The sequence below is a fragment of the Mizuhopecten yessoensis genome, unplaced genomic scaffold, assembly GCF_002113885.1.
Source record: "Mizuhopecten yessoensis strain PY_sf001 unplaced genomic scaffold, ASM211388v2 scaffold5547, whole genome shotgun sequence".
NCBI lineage: Eukaryota > Metazoa > Mollusca > Bivalvia > Pectinida > Pectinidae > Mizuhopecten > Mizuhopecten yessoensis.
In genome coordinates, this window is record NW_018406103.1 from 679,733 (window position 1) to 694,277 (window position 14,545).

At 39.7% G+C, this 14,545-nt stretch overlaps 1 protein-coding gene across 1 annotated transcript in view; it reads left to right on the forward strand.

Annotated features, from left to right (window-relative positions):
- The first annotated feature begins 8,824 nt into the window (after positions 1 to 8,824).
- LOC110450948 overlaps positions 8,825 to 14,545 on the forward strand; it is an 8,016-nt gene continuing 2,295 nt past the window's right edge. The window contains exon 1 of the mRNA XM_021498761.1: positions 8,825 to 8,991. The gene's annotated coding sequence lies outside the window, so the exon portion shown is untranslated. The remainder of the gene's footprint in view (positions 8,992 to 14,545) is intronic.

Genomic DNA, 14,545 nt, shown 5'->3' on the forward strand with positions numbered 1-14,545 from the left:
GTAAACATCTCTACTGGTGTAATGTGGTGTCCTCCTAGTGGTTACAACATCCCTGGTGTGGTGTCCTCCTAGTGGTTACAACATCCCTGGTGTGGTGTCCTCCTAGTGGTTAAAACACTCCTGGTGTGGTGTCCTCCTAGTGTTTACATCACTCCTGATGTTGTGGTGTCCTCCTAGTGTAAACATCTCCCCTGGTGTGGTGTCCTCCTAGTGTAAACATCTCCCCTGGTGTGGTGTCCTCCTAGTGTAAACATCTCTCCTGGTGTGTTTTCCTCCTAGTGTTTACATCACTCCTGGTGTGGTGTACTCCTAGTGGTTACAACACTCCTGGTGTGGTGTACTCCTAGTGGTTACAACACTCCTGGTGTGGTGTACTCCTAGTGTTTACATCACTCCTGGTGGGGTGTCCTCCTAGTGTTTACATCACTCCAGGTGTGGTGTCCTCCTAGTGGTTACAACATCCCTGGTGTGGTGTCCTCCTAGTGGTTAAAACACTCCTGGTGTGGTGTCCTCCTAGTGTAAATATCTCTCCTGGTGTAGTGTCCTCCTAGTGTAAACATCTCTACTGGTGTGTAGTCCTCCTAGTGTAAACATCTCTCCTGGTGTGTAGTCCTCCTAGTGTAAACAGCTCTACTGGTGTGGTGTCCTCCTAGTGTTTACATCACTCCTTGTGTGTTGTCCTCCTAGTGTAAACATCTCTACTGGTGTAATGTGGTGTCCTCCTAGTGGTTACAACACCCCTGGTGTGGTGTCCTCCTAGTGGTTACAACACCCCTGGTGTGGTGTCCTCCTAGTGTTTACATCACTCCTGGTGTGGTGTCCTCCTAGTGTTTACATCACTCCTGGTGTGGTGTCCTCCTAGTGNTTTAAACATCTCTCCTGGTGGGGTGTCCTCCTAGTGTTTACATCACTCCAGGTGTGGTGTCCTCCTAGTGGTTACAACACCCCTTGTGTGGTTTCCTCCTAGTTTAAACATCTCTCCTGGTGGGGTGTCCTCCTAGTGTTTACATCACTCCTGATGGGGTGTCCTCCTAGTGGTTATATCATTCCTGGTGGGGTGTGCTCCTAGGGGTTACATCACTCCTTTTGTGGTGTCCTCCTAGTGTTTACATCACTCACGGTGTGCAGTCCTCCTAGTGTAAACATCTCTCCTGGTGTAGTGTCCTCCTAGTGTTTACATCACTCCCGGTGGGGTGTCCTCCTTGTGTTTACATCTCTCCTGGTGGGTCGTTCTCCTAGTGGTTACATCACTCCTGGTGTGGTGTCGTCCAAGTGTTTACATCACTCCTGGTGGGGTGTCCTCCTAGTGTTTACATCACCCCTGGTGTAGTGTCTTCCTAGTGTTTACATCACTCCTGGTGTAGTGTCCTCCTAGTGTTTACATCACCCCTGGTGTAGTGTCTTCCTAGTGTTTACATCACTCCTGGTGGGGTGTCCTCCTTGTGTTTACATCTCTCCTGGTGGGTCGTTCTCCTAGTGGTTACATCACTCCTGGTGTGGTGTCCTCTTAGTGGTTACATTGTACATCACTCCTTGTGTGGTGTCCTCCTAGTGTTTACATCACCCCTAGTGTAGTGTCCACTCCTGGTGTGGTGTCCTCTTAGTGGTTACATCACACCTGGTGTAGTGTCCTCCTAGTGTTTACATCACTCCAGGTGTGGTGTCCTCCTAGTGGTTACAACACTCCTGGTGGGGTGTCCTCCTAGTGTTTACATCACTCCTGATGTGGTGTCCTCCTAGTGTTTACATCACTCCTGGTGGGGTGTCCTCCTAGGGGTTACATCACTCCTTTTGTGGTGTCCTCCTAGTGTTTACATCATTCACTGTGTGCAGTCCTCCTAGTGTAAACATCTCTCCTGGTGGGGTGTCCTCCTAGTGTTTACATCACTCCTGGTGTGCAGTCCTCCTTGTGTTAACATCTCTCCTGGTGGGGTGTTCTTCTAGTGGTTACATCACTCCTGGTGTGGTGTCCTCTTAGTGGTTACATTGTACATCACCCCTGGTGTGGTGTCCTCCTTGTGTTTACATCATTCACTGTGTGCAGTCCTCCTAGTGTAAACATCTCTCCTGGTGTGGTGTCCTCCTAGTGTTTACATCACTCCTGGTGTGGTGTCCTCCAAGTGTTTACATCACTCCTGGTGGGGTGTCCTCCTAGTGGTTAAAACACTCCTGGTGTGGTGTCCACCAAGTGTAAACATCTCTCCTGGTGGGGTGTCCTCCTAGTGTTTACATCACTACTGGTGTGGTGTCCTCCAAGTGTTTACATCACTCCTGGTGTGGTGTCCTCCTAGTGGTTAAAACACTCCTGGTGTGGTGTCCTCCTAGTGTTTTCATCAATCCTGGTGTGGTGTCCTCCTTGTGTTTACATCACTCCTGGTGTGTTGTCCTCCTAGTGTAATCATCTCTCCTGGTGTGGTGTCCTCCTAGTGTTTACATCACTCCTGGTGTGGTGTAGTCTTAGTGTAAACATCTCTCCTGGTGTGGAGTACTACTAGTGTTTACATAATTTCTGGTGTGGAGTCCTCCTAGTGGTTACAACACTCCTGGTGTGGTGTCCCCCTGGTGTAAACATCTCTCCTGGTGGGTTGTCCTCCTAGTGTTTACATCACTCCTGGTGAGGTGTCCTCCTAGTGTTTACATCACTCCTGGTGTGGTGTCCTCCTAGTGTTTACATCACTCCTGGTGTCGTGTCCTCCTAATGTTAACATCACTCCTGGTGTGGACTCCTCTTAGTGTAAACATTTCTCCTGATGGGGTGTCCTCCTAGTGTTTACATTTCTCCTGGTGTGCAGTCCTCCAAGTGTAAACATTTCTCCTGGTGTGGTGTCCTCCTAGTGTAAACATCTCTCCTGGTGTGCAGTCGTCTTTGTGTAAACATCACTCCTGGTGTGTTGTCCTCCTAGTGTTTACATCAGTCCTGGTGTAGTGTCCTCCTAGTGTGGGCATCTCTCCTGGTGTGGTGTCCTCCTAGTGGTTTCATCAGTCCTGGTGTGTTGTCCTCCTAGTGTAAACATCTCTCCTGGTGTGTAGTCGTCCTATTGTAAACATCTCTCCTGGTGTGGTGTCCTCCTAGTGGTTTCATCTCTCCTGGTGTGTTGTCCTCCTAGTGTTAACATCTCTCCAGGAGTTGAATCCTCCTGGTGGTTTCATCACTCTTGGTGTGCAGTCCTTCTATTGTTAACATCTCTACTGGTGTGGTGTCCTCCTAGTGTTTACATCACTCCTGGTGTGTTGTCCTCCTAGTGTTAACATCACTCCTGGTGTGTTGTCCTCCTAGTGTAAACATCTCTCCTGGTGTTGAATCCTCCTGGTGGTTTCATCACTCTTGGTGTGGTGTCCTCCTAGTGTAGACATATCTCCTGGTGTGGTGTCCTCCTAGTGTTAACATCACTCCTGGTGTGGTGTCCTCCTAGTGTTTACATCACTCCCTGTGTTGTTTTCCTCCTAGTGTAAACATCTCTTCTGGTGTGGTGTCCTCCTAGTGTTTACATCTCTCCTGGTGTGGTGTCCTCCTAGTGTTAACATCACTCCTGGTGTGGTGTCCTCCTAGTGGTTACATCTCTCCTGGTGTGGTGTCCTCCTAGTGGTTACATCACTCCCGGTGTGGTGTTCTCCTAGTGTAAACATCTCTCCTGGTGTGGTGTCCTCCTAGTGTTTACATCACTCCTGGTGTGGTGTCCTCCTAGTGGTTACATCACTCCCGGTGTGGTGTTCTCCTAGTGTAAACATCTCTCCTGGTGTGGTGTCCTCCTAGTGGTTACAACACTCCTGGTGGGGTGTCCTCCTAGTGTTTACATCACTCCCGGTGTGGTGTTCTCCTAGTGTAAACATCTCTCCTGGTGTGGTGTCCTCCTAGTGGTTACATCACCCCTGGTGTGGTGTCCTCCTAGTGTTTACATCACTCCTGAGGTGGTGTCCTCCTAGTGTTTACATCACCCCTAGTGTAGTGTCCTCCTAGTGTTTACATCACTCCTGGTGTGGTGTCCTCTTAGTGGTTTCATCACAACTTGTGGGGTGTGCTCTTAGTGGTTACATCACTCCTGGTGTAGTGTCCTCCTAGTGGTTACATCACTCCTGGTGGGGTGTCCTCCTAGTGGTTACATCACTCCTGGTGGGGTGACCTCTTAGTGTAAACATCTCTCCTGGTGGGGTTGCCTCCTAGTGTAAACATCTCTACTGGTGTGTTTTCCTCCTAGTGTTTACATCACTCCTGGTGGGGTGTCCTCCTAGTGTTTACATCACTCCTGATGTGGTGTCCTCCTAGTGTTTACATCACTCCTGATGGGGTGTCCTCCTAGTGGTTACATCACTCCTGGTGGGGTGTCCTCCTAGTGGTTACAACACTCCTGGTGGGGTGTCCTCCTAGTGGTTACATCACTCCTGGTGGGGTGACCTCCTAGTGTAAACATCTCTCCTGGTGGGGTTGCCTCCTAGTGTAAACATCTCTCCTGGTGTGTTGTCCTCCTAGTGTTTACATCACTCCTGGTGGGGTGTCCTCCTAGTGGTTACATCACTCCTGGTGGGGTGTACTCCTAGTGTTTACATCACTCCTGGTTTGTTATACTCCTAGTGTAAACGTCACTCCTGTTGCGTTGTCCCCATAGTGTTTACATCACTCCCGGTCGGGTTCCTCTCAGTCTTATAGTCAGTCCCAGTAGAAGATATGCCACAATCGGGACTGACGACAGCTTTGGTAGGGATCCTGCAACCTCAAGCGACACCACCACTGGTAAGGACACCATACAATGCCAGACGGGATGTCACAACCATACACAACACCACCAATGTAGGAACGTTACTACAAGCACTGATAAAATCACAAGGAATGAAGACAACAGCAGGACGGACACCACCAACACCAAACATTGGAGATTCCACTGCCAGGATTGACTTTAGGCACTTCCGTTGACGTCGTACCCCCATCGGTTAGAGCGATAGTATAACCATTTGAGGTCAATGGTTCGAGTCCCGTTCCAGCCGCACTGAAATTTAACAATAAACAAACTGTCCTTGATTTGTTTTTTGTTTATTTGATCTCTTTCTCTTTCTCATAAAAGTCCCGAAACGTATGGCTTTCTTTTCAGAAACGATTTATCAAAGCTATAGTCATACCGGAAAAAACAATGTCCAACACTTACTTACAGTTTCGGCAGTAGTACCGGGATCCTTAAGCGCCCGTTTGAACAAAGCGAATACTTTAATAAGAAAAAGAAACGACTTTTTTCCGGAATATACACTGTCACCTTGCTTGGAGTCGGTATTTACATTAAAGACTTTTTTAAATATAGTTTTACTTGTTATACGTACATCAATATACAACAAATGAACATTTGAAACGAAAATGTTCACTGGCCGCCAGACTGGATCCAATTTGGTAGTCTTAAATGAAATGCTCCCGACGAACCGGTTCGTTTCGACAGATGTCACATGTAACAGATCAGCTGCTACGCATTGACATAATTAGAAACGTCGCACTAGATGGTACACACTGCTAGTCTGATACGGTAGAAAGTTATATGCCATTTCATACGTTATCCACTATCAGTCCGAGGACCCCATAACATGTACAAGGCAGGTGGATGCCGGGAGGGGGTTGGGAAATTTTAAAATGATAATATGATTTTTTTTTTTACTTTTTCTTCGACAGTTATAATTAAGAAATGTCATAATTATAAGCTTCAATGAGGACTAATTGATAAGAACATACCAAACTGCATAAATCTGATGTTGATTTCATTACAGGACATGGAAAGCAGCAAATATGCGAAACGGCACATGGCACAATCACAACAAATTCCCAGGGGACAGAGTACGCGAAACAGAAGATTAAGAAATATCTTAAGCATACAAAAATATATATTTCATCATTTACATATTAGCCCGAGGGACCGGAGGCCCGAGAGCAGATATGAGACGAGGGTTGAGATGGTTACGGCATGAAAATGGTCATATAATATCTTCTTAATACTATCTATTCGAGGTGGAAAACAAATAATGACAATAGCTATATAAATTAATGATAAAAGCAATATAAATGGCAATAGCTTTATATTTTAACATTAAACAGCATTTTATTTCGTGTTATGGTTCTATAACACCGCACAGGAATTGTTCTTGAAATGTCTTTTTAAATAAACGTTTCCTCGTGCTGTTTGAAAACTTCAACGATTTATTTATAGACGAATCGTTACCCTTTAATCTGTTAGACGCTCCAATTTCCATTGAGATACACCCTCAGAAGATAACATCGAGATCGATAAATTAAGTTAAATCTGAGCTGGATTATACTAAAGTTAATATTCCACACGGTGTTCCTTGTACTGTCCACAATGTAATACTAAATTAAGAATTTTTGAAAAACATTTACTATGATTAATATTTCAAAAAAAAAAATGAAAATTAATGACAAACTTAGACATTGGATACATCTAGTGATGTTCTGAGCTCGGCCCAGAGCTGTAGTCCTGGCATTCTGAAAATAATTTAAAACAATTGGACACCTGTTCCGTCATTTTTCTGCAGTCCTCTTTTGAATAAGGTGACTTTAAATAATGTAAGCTTTAATCATATAATCTGGAAAAATCGATATGGTTTATAGTTGACAATACTGCGATAGTTCTGGTGCACGGAGATCGCTACTTCATCGCACATTTGACCTCATAAACATAAATTAGGAAATTAGTGATCGATGTTATTTTGGCTAGTGATCAACATTGTCTAGCATTTCGACAATTTTAATAATTACACACATAAGATACTTAAATGTAACACGATGGTAAGAGTAACTGGAACCAGTAAAGCCTCGTTATACTGCCACCATTTGTCCAGGAAAGTTTGGCGATATAAAAGGGGTTTGGCGATACATTGAGGGAAACGTATAAATGATTTTTTACGAAGCTAGAAAAAAGGACATTTGAATATGTTGGCGTTAAAAGAGGTGACAAATGAAACAATGGGCGTTATATCGAGGTTTTACTGTCCATCAGATATAAGTGTGAATTCGAAAAATAGTTCCACTCAAGAGAAACTTTGCTTACTTTTAAACGGTTAAACAGGTCGAACCACAGTTGTTCGTTTTTAAAATAAAGTCGGACCTAGTAATATGATGCTGTTTTCAGGCGAGCCTTGACAATGCCTTGCAAGGCCTGCATACACAATGGGCATTATATCGAGGTTTTACTGTCCATCAGTTATAAGTATGAATTCGAAGAATAGTTCCACTCAAGAGAAACTTTGCTTACTTGGGCTGTTTTCGTTTAAACGGTTAAACAGGTCGAACCACAGTTGTTCGTTTTTAAAATAAAGTCGGACCGAGTAATATGATGCTGTTTTCAGGCGAGCCTTGGCAATGCCTTGCAAGGCCTGCATACAAAATTGCAGCTCCGCCAGGAATTTGTTTCATTTACAAACGGACAAACCGGTTGTTCCGCATAAACGAACACGCCCCTAGATTAATCTTCCCTCTATTTGGCACTAAGAGTAATCTCCCCTCGCAAGTTTAGAAGGATTTGCAGCCCATAAATTGGACACTTATTTATTATTCGTCTACTGGATGTCTAACCGAACTGCTTGGTAGTGGAGCGAACGTAAAACCAATTAATCAATCAATCAATCAATCAATCAAAAAAGATGCAATGCATTTATTCTGGCATGAAAACATTGATTAAGTGTTATCTGGCAATGTAAATATTCTAAGGTAAACCTTAACAGTTTGTTTCTATTTCAAAACATAAATTCCGAATTTCAAACAGCTTGCTGTAATTCTGTATTACGCATAGCAACAGGTGGTTTTTATGAAATACCTGTGTTGAAAGCGACTAAAGGATCAATGTTCCACAGCTCTGTGGTATTTTCCTGTATATAGCTACGTCCCCTTAACTTCCGTTTGAATATAACTGCAGAACAATTAGACTGCCACACTTCCGGTTAGCAGGCTAGGTAGGTCAGTGGAAAAGAGCGATATTATAACAATCTGAAGTGAAGGGTCCGAATCACGGTCTAGCCATAATTTTTTTTACATTGAAAACCTAATTGTTGATATTTGTTTCTTTAATCTTCATTATTTATCATAAAAGCCCCGTAATGCATTTTTTGTTTTTAATAAATGATTCATCAACGTTATAGGCATGCCGGGAAAAACAGTCTTCAATCATTCGTTACAGTTTTTGGTAACGGTACGGGAAACCTTAAAAAATATTTCACAATAGCATCAATAAAATTTAAAATGTAACTTGATTCCTTACGCCTTGAAATGTAATTCGTGTTTTTTTTTTATTGCAATCCTGTTCATATATTTTAATAGAATATAGAACTTAACAGAACGTACAAATGTAGTTTCAGGTAAACAGTCTTTAAATCTCTATACTTCATATGTTTAACTTATTTCATTTGCTGATTGATTCAACTAGTTTGATTATATGAACACATTTCTGTTGAAAACAGAGGGTTTTTTTGTGGTAGTGAACTTGATGTCAATTGCAGGTACGTCACACTGTACAATATCGAAATAGTTCAATTAGCAGTTCACTTATTCGTCCCGATCGTGCGATCGACTGTGAAGCATATGGTGTCTTTCTTTTTATCACACATTACCACCTGATCGTCAGGTGCTCTACATTGTGGTTCACCACAGCGCTTGTAACTAACGATGGCGTTAATGGAGAGATCACGGCGCTATACATTGTGACGCGTATGCATCCGCTCTTCGGTGATGTGTGAAACACACGCCTGTATACATTCATATGAGCATGCGCAGTATTGGTTTGTGCGACATATATATATATATATATATATATATTATATATCACATATTTAAACGATCTTCTTAAGCCTTGCAGTTCAGTAGCCTTGTAGAGACCATTTACTGCCATTGCGCTGGAACCCTCCGCATCGTAACGTAGTGTTGTCAGGCTAAGCAATGTATGAACAATTTTGCTGAGACGTGGATTAAGTACTGAAGATTTTCACGGGAATTTTACTAACTCTAATTAAGTAAGTATTCGATTTTAGTGTACTTTTACAAAATTTTCAACATATAAGACTAATTTGAAAAAAAATGTGATGTTTTTCTTACTGTGTCTCTTCACACTTGGTAAAAGTTTCATAGATTCTCATAGACCTTAGAGACATACACTGCGTATTATGTATTTCTAATTATTTGAAAAGATAGCTTTTTCAGATCTTGATAAACGAAAACATGTTTGAATTCCTAAACTGTAATGCGTGTTTCGTGTCGAAAAACCCCAAATAGTATTGACGTCAAATGTCAGACAAATAACTGAGTCATTATGTTTTAATAAAGATAATATTTATTATACTATTTTAGATAAGAAATGCTTTACGTTTAAGAAGAGATTTGCAATACTGTTTCCTAAAAAATGTTTTAGTCAAAATATTTTTTGATACCGTTTAACAATGGAGAGTAGATGAGTAATATTAAGCTTAATATCAGAGAAAAATATAAATACTGATTCAGATAAGAGAGCAAAATATTATCTTTTTGAGTGGACTAGAGAGAATATAGTTTGAATTGATGGGAACTTAAGTTATTAAAGAGGAATAAGTAATATTGTTTGAAGATTATCGACAAAGTTAGTATTGGTGTTTTTTTTAGATTACCGACAAGATTAGTGATACTGTTTTAGATAATCGACAAGATTAGGAATAATGATTAAGATTATAGACAAGTGTATCGACAAGCGTTAGTAAAATCACGGAATTAGATGTTATCTAAGTCAGTGGTAAAACTGTGTAACATTTTCGAGATGATCAGTAGTACTGTTTTAGAATATCGATAAGATTTGGAATACTGCTTTAGATAATAGACAGCATTATTATTACTGTTTTAGTTTATCGAGGGAATAAGTGATACTATTTTATTTATCGACAAGATTAGTAATATTGTTTAAGATTATCGACAAGATTAGTAATCATGTTTTAGATTATCGACAAGATTAGTAATAATGTTTTAGATTATCGACAAGATTAGTAATAATGTTTAAGATTATCGACAAGATTAGTAATAATGTTTTAAATTAAAGACAGGTCTAGCAACACTGGTTTTTGTTATCGACAAGCACAAGCTTAGTAATAATGTTTTAGACTATCGACAAGATTAGTAATACTGTTTTAAATTATAGACAAGTCTAGCAACACTGGTTTTTATTATCGACAAGGATAAGATTAGTAATAATGTTAAGATTATCGACAAGATTAGTAATACTGTTAAAGATTATCGATAAGATTAGTATTTCATTTTCAGATTATCAACAAGATTAGTGTCACAGTTTTAGATTATCGACAAGATCGGTAACACTATTTCAGATTATCGAGAGAATTAGTAAAACGGTTTTAATGTAAAGAGAGGTTTGGTGACACTGTTAATTCTTATTATACCGTCACGGAGCTACTTTAACTGTTATAAATCTATAGTTAAAATGTGATAGAGCGGAAATAAAATTAGTAATTATGATATGAGTAAAGAAAAAAACCATTAAAACTGTTTGAGATAATGAAGCAGATAAGTTAATGAAGAAGAAGTAACGGTATCTTAGCTTGGGTAGTACATTAGTAATAGCATGTACTTGTTCGTGGTATAGGTTCTTTTGCATGTGTGATACTGCTAGCCGTGCACATGCCATGACAAGGATCGACTCACATCCGCCTGGCACGCGCTCAATCTGCCTAGCACGTGCCATATTCATATTCGTCTTAATCCGCTTCAACGCATTCCAGAAAAATCACGCCTCAAAACAGTGTACATGTAACACTCGACTTAAGTTATCGACCAATGATACTGATTGATAATATTGTTTTAATTAGACGAAAGATTAGAAGTTTAATAGTCAAATAAAGATAAGAAATACTGAAATACTGCTTCAGTCTAAATAGAAGACCAGTAGTATTCTTTTTAGATTCGAGAAAATATTTTAATAGATTATAGTATATACTTTCTGTTATCATATGATAATAGATAAAAAAATATATTTAGATTTGAGTAAAGATAAGTGTTTTTTTTTTATTGTTTTATTATTTAAAAGGAAAAGTATCCATGTTGTTTCATGTTAACGATAAGTTCCGGATTTCTGACCCACTATGCTCTCGAACCCTGGACCTCACGGTGTATGCCGTCACTCTAACCAATCTAATTAACTATCTTGTTATCGTGGGTATAATGTAGTTTACTATGTTTAACACATGTATGGTATGACGCCTATACGCTTTACTGCTTTTTGTATAAGCTGAATTGAAATAGAAAAAGAAATGAAATTGAAGCTTCCTGATCAACGGATGAACTTTGTCCCAGTAACGGTATAAAGTCGCGTCTGAAACGAAAGGGAGGCCACGGTAACATAACGATCGCCCCGTTCTGCGATACAAGCTTGAGCTATGCTATGTGGAAAGTGATCGAAAGATGAACTTGAGATATTCGTGTATATGTTTGTGTATACATCTACAAATTGTGTCGAACCTCCACTCGCGATATGTGTATATATGATTATTAAATGGTTCGAAATCTGTTATTTGTATATATGTTAACCTTTATTTGAAACATGTACCGAGCTATATCTAAATTTTGTCAGGTTCCATATTTGCGATATACACATTGTGTCGAAATATGTAACTTGTCTCGAAACCTAAATTCGAGATATAAATACTCAAGATATAGTTGACTTCTAGCTATTAAATGTCTCACAGATTTACTTATTCATATACATTCCCCGGCAGATTTCCAGCAAACAGAAAATAGCTGAGTGTGAACGTTTAGGTTTCAAAAAATTTTCAATTTACATCTGTAGCACATTTCAAATTAGGTTTATTCGTAGTAAAAACAATGAAATTGTATTTCTGACGAAATTACTTTGTTCGCCCTTTGTAACGCTCGTATTCGATCAATACACTATCATCATTGGTTGGAGCCCCGCTGTTATGTACGCGGAGGACTACATGATATGGTTTCGTTAATTATTATGCATACGTGTTGACAATTATCGAACGATCAAAACTAGATTAATGAAACTAAAGTTTGAAATAAATTAAAAAGAATATTATCAGAAAACAGCCATTCAATAATTAAAAAACAATACTGGTTTTTCTTAGAACATTTGAAGCTCTAAAATGCAATTTTTACCGTTTCATCAGAAACATTTCCATACCTTCACAAGATAAAAATCGTCCTCATCAGTACAATTCACCATTTTGATATATGCATTTTTTAGTTAATTTGTCTCCAATATAATTGTCAACATGTCCACAGACCCGATGTTTACGAGTCTCTAATTACTTTGTTAACTTATTTCCAATATCTTAGTAAAATGGCTCCAATTTCTTGCTAGCTCGTCGCCAATCCCGTTGCTAAACTACCTCGAATCCCGTTGTTTACCTCCCTCTGATGCCGTTGTTTACGTATCTCAAAACCCGTTGTTTACATGTCTCAAATACCTTTTTTTTAAGTTGACTAAAATCTCGTTACTTATATGCCTCAGATCCCGTTGTTTATATATTTCTCTAATCATGTTGTTTACCAATACTGTTGTTTTCGTGACAGCAATCCTGTTGTTTACGTGACTCCGATCCTGTTGTTTACGTAACACCAATCCCTGTTGTTCACGTGACATCAATCCTGTTGTTTACGTGACACCAATCGCTATTCACTAAAGATATCGAAATGTAACAGATATGTCAGAATTTACTTTTCTAATTGACTAATGTTTTACACATGAACTTCAGTATTTTCAAATACCGATGAAGTATTCTTATTTCAAAATCTTAAATAGTGACACTAACATTATTAAGGACTCTTGGCTTGGTCAGTTATATTGTTATATTTGATAGACCTGACAACATGATGTCAACCTCGTACTTTTTTACTCGGTCTTTTTTAACCAATCGTGTTAATACAACATTGTGTCAACCTCATCAAAATCAATTATTTGATATTGTGATTGTGATATGATGACTACTGTATCTTAGTACCTATCACAGTTACTGTATATTCAGACATCATTCGGTGCTAACTTCTGTATTACGTACGGTGCATATCGAAATTTACGACGTGAAGCTAATAATTTGCTTAAAAAAGCAATGATGTCATTTGTAGGTGACATTCCCGACAGTGCAGGCAGGTCGTTCTCATCTGGAGTCCGGTCAAGATAAAATTGGACCTTCTTCCGTCGTCTGTAGAACCGATTTCATGCCGGGTCCCGCACGTGTAATTAATATGTATGTAAAAACGGAACTCTGTCTAATGTACTACCGTCCACAATATAGTGGTCATCATTAATCTCTGCTGGACTGGCCGGAATCGATACTCTTGATCATTCGGTAGACAGTGAAACAGTTACAGGACAAAGGCCGAACGAATTGGATGCGACACAATTAAAATATATGAGATACGTATACATGTACGGCTTTTAATTGGACAAATCGCATAGCTCCATATCCAGTAAAAGTGAAATGGTGTTCTCTTCTGATACACGAATCCACGGCTGCCTCTGCACGTGTTCTTCATTAGATAGAAGACACTAGCTCTCCCTACACGTGTGTAATATGGCTTCCGGAATGTCTTTAGGATCCCTGGCCCACTGCACTGTGTTTTTTTTTTTCCAATTTGCAGTAACCTCCCCTTAACTTCCTTTTGGATATAAGTATATGACAATTAGACGGGAACACGTCTGTCAACCAGGTAGCTTAATCGGTTAAAGATATAGCTCAGCAATTTGAAGTTCAGGGTGCGAATCCTTGTCCAGCCCCGCGATGCATACAATGTTGTTTACATTTTGTTGATTTAGTCATTACTTTTCCCATAAAAGTCCCGCATTTTTTTCTTTTTTCTTTTTAGAAATGAATTATCAAAGCTATAACCATGTCGGGTAAAACAGCTTTAAATAAGTAACGGTTTTTGGCAGTAGTACGGGGATCCTTAAGTTATACAAGTTCTAGCTATTGGAGCATCGGCAAATCTGGCTATATAGACTATATATGACTGTATGTATATGTTGATAGGACGAGTGTAAACAAACGAGACACGTTGTTGCAATTGTCTTTTGCACATACATGTAACACAATGCCGGGTCAAACAGACGAATCCGTGAAATTTGAGTTTTTTTGCCTAATTGCTTAATTATTTATTGTCTTTGTCATTGCGTCTCCGAATATAAGCGTTGCGGTGACGCAGACTTAATTATACACTACACACTTGTAAGGTATTCACTAGACACTACTATTAAAGTCAACACACACTTGTAGCGTATTTACTTTACACTTGTAAGATATTCATTACACACTTGAAAGATATATGTAGTCACTACACAGTCGTAAGATATTTACTACACACTTGTAAGGTATTCACTACACAGTTGTAAGATAGTCACTACACACTCGTAAGATATTATTAACACACTTGTAAAGTATACACTGCATACAGTGGCGGATCCAGAGACCTATCTGGGGGGTTTCCAAATTTCCTGGGCGGGTTTCCAAGGGGGGAAAAATTGAGGAAAATGGTGAAAATACATGATTTTTAAAGAAAATTCTCAGGGTGCCG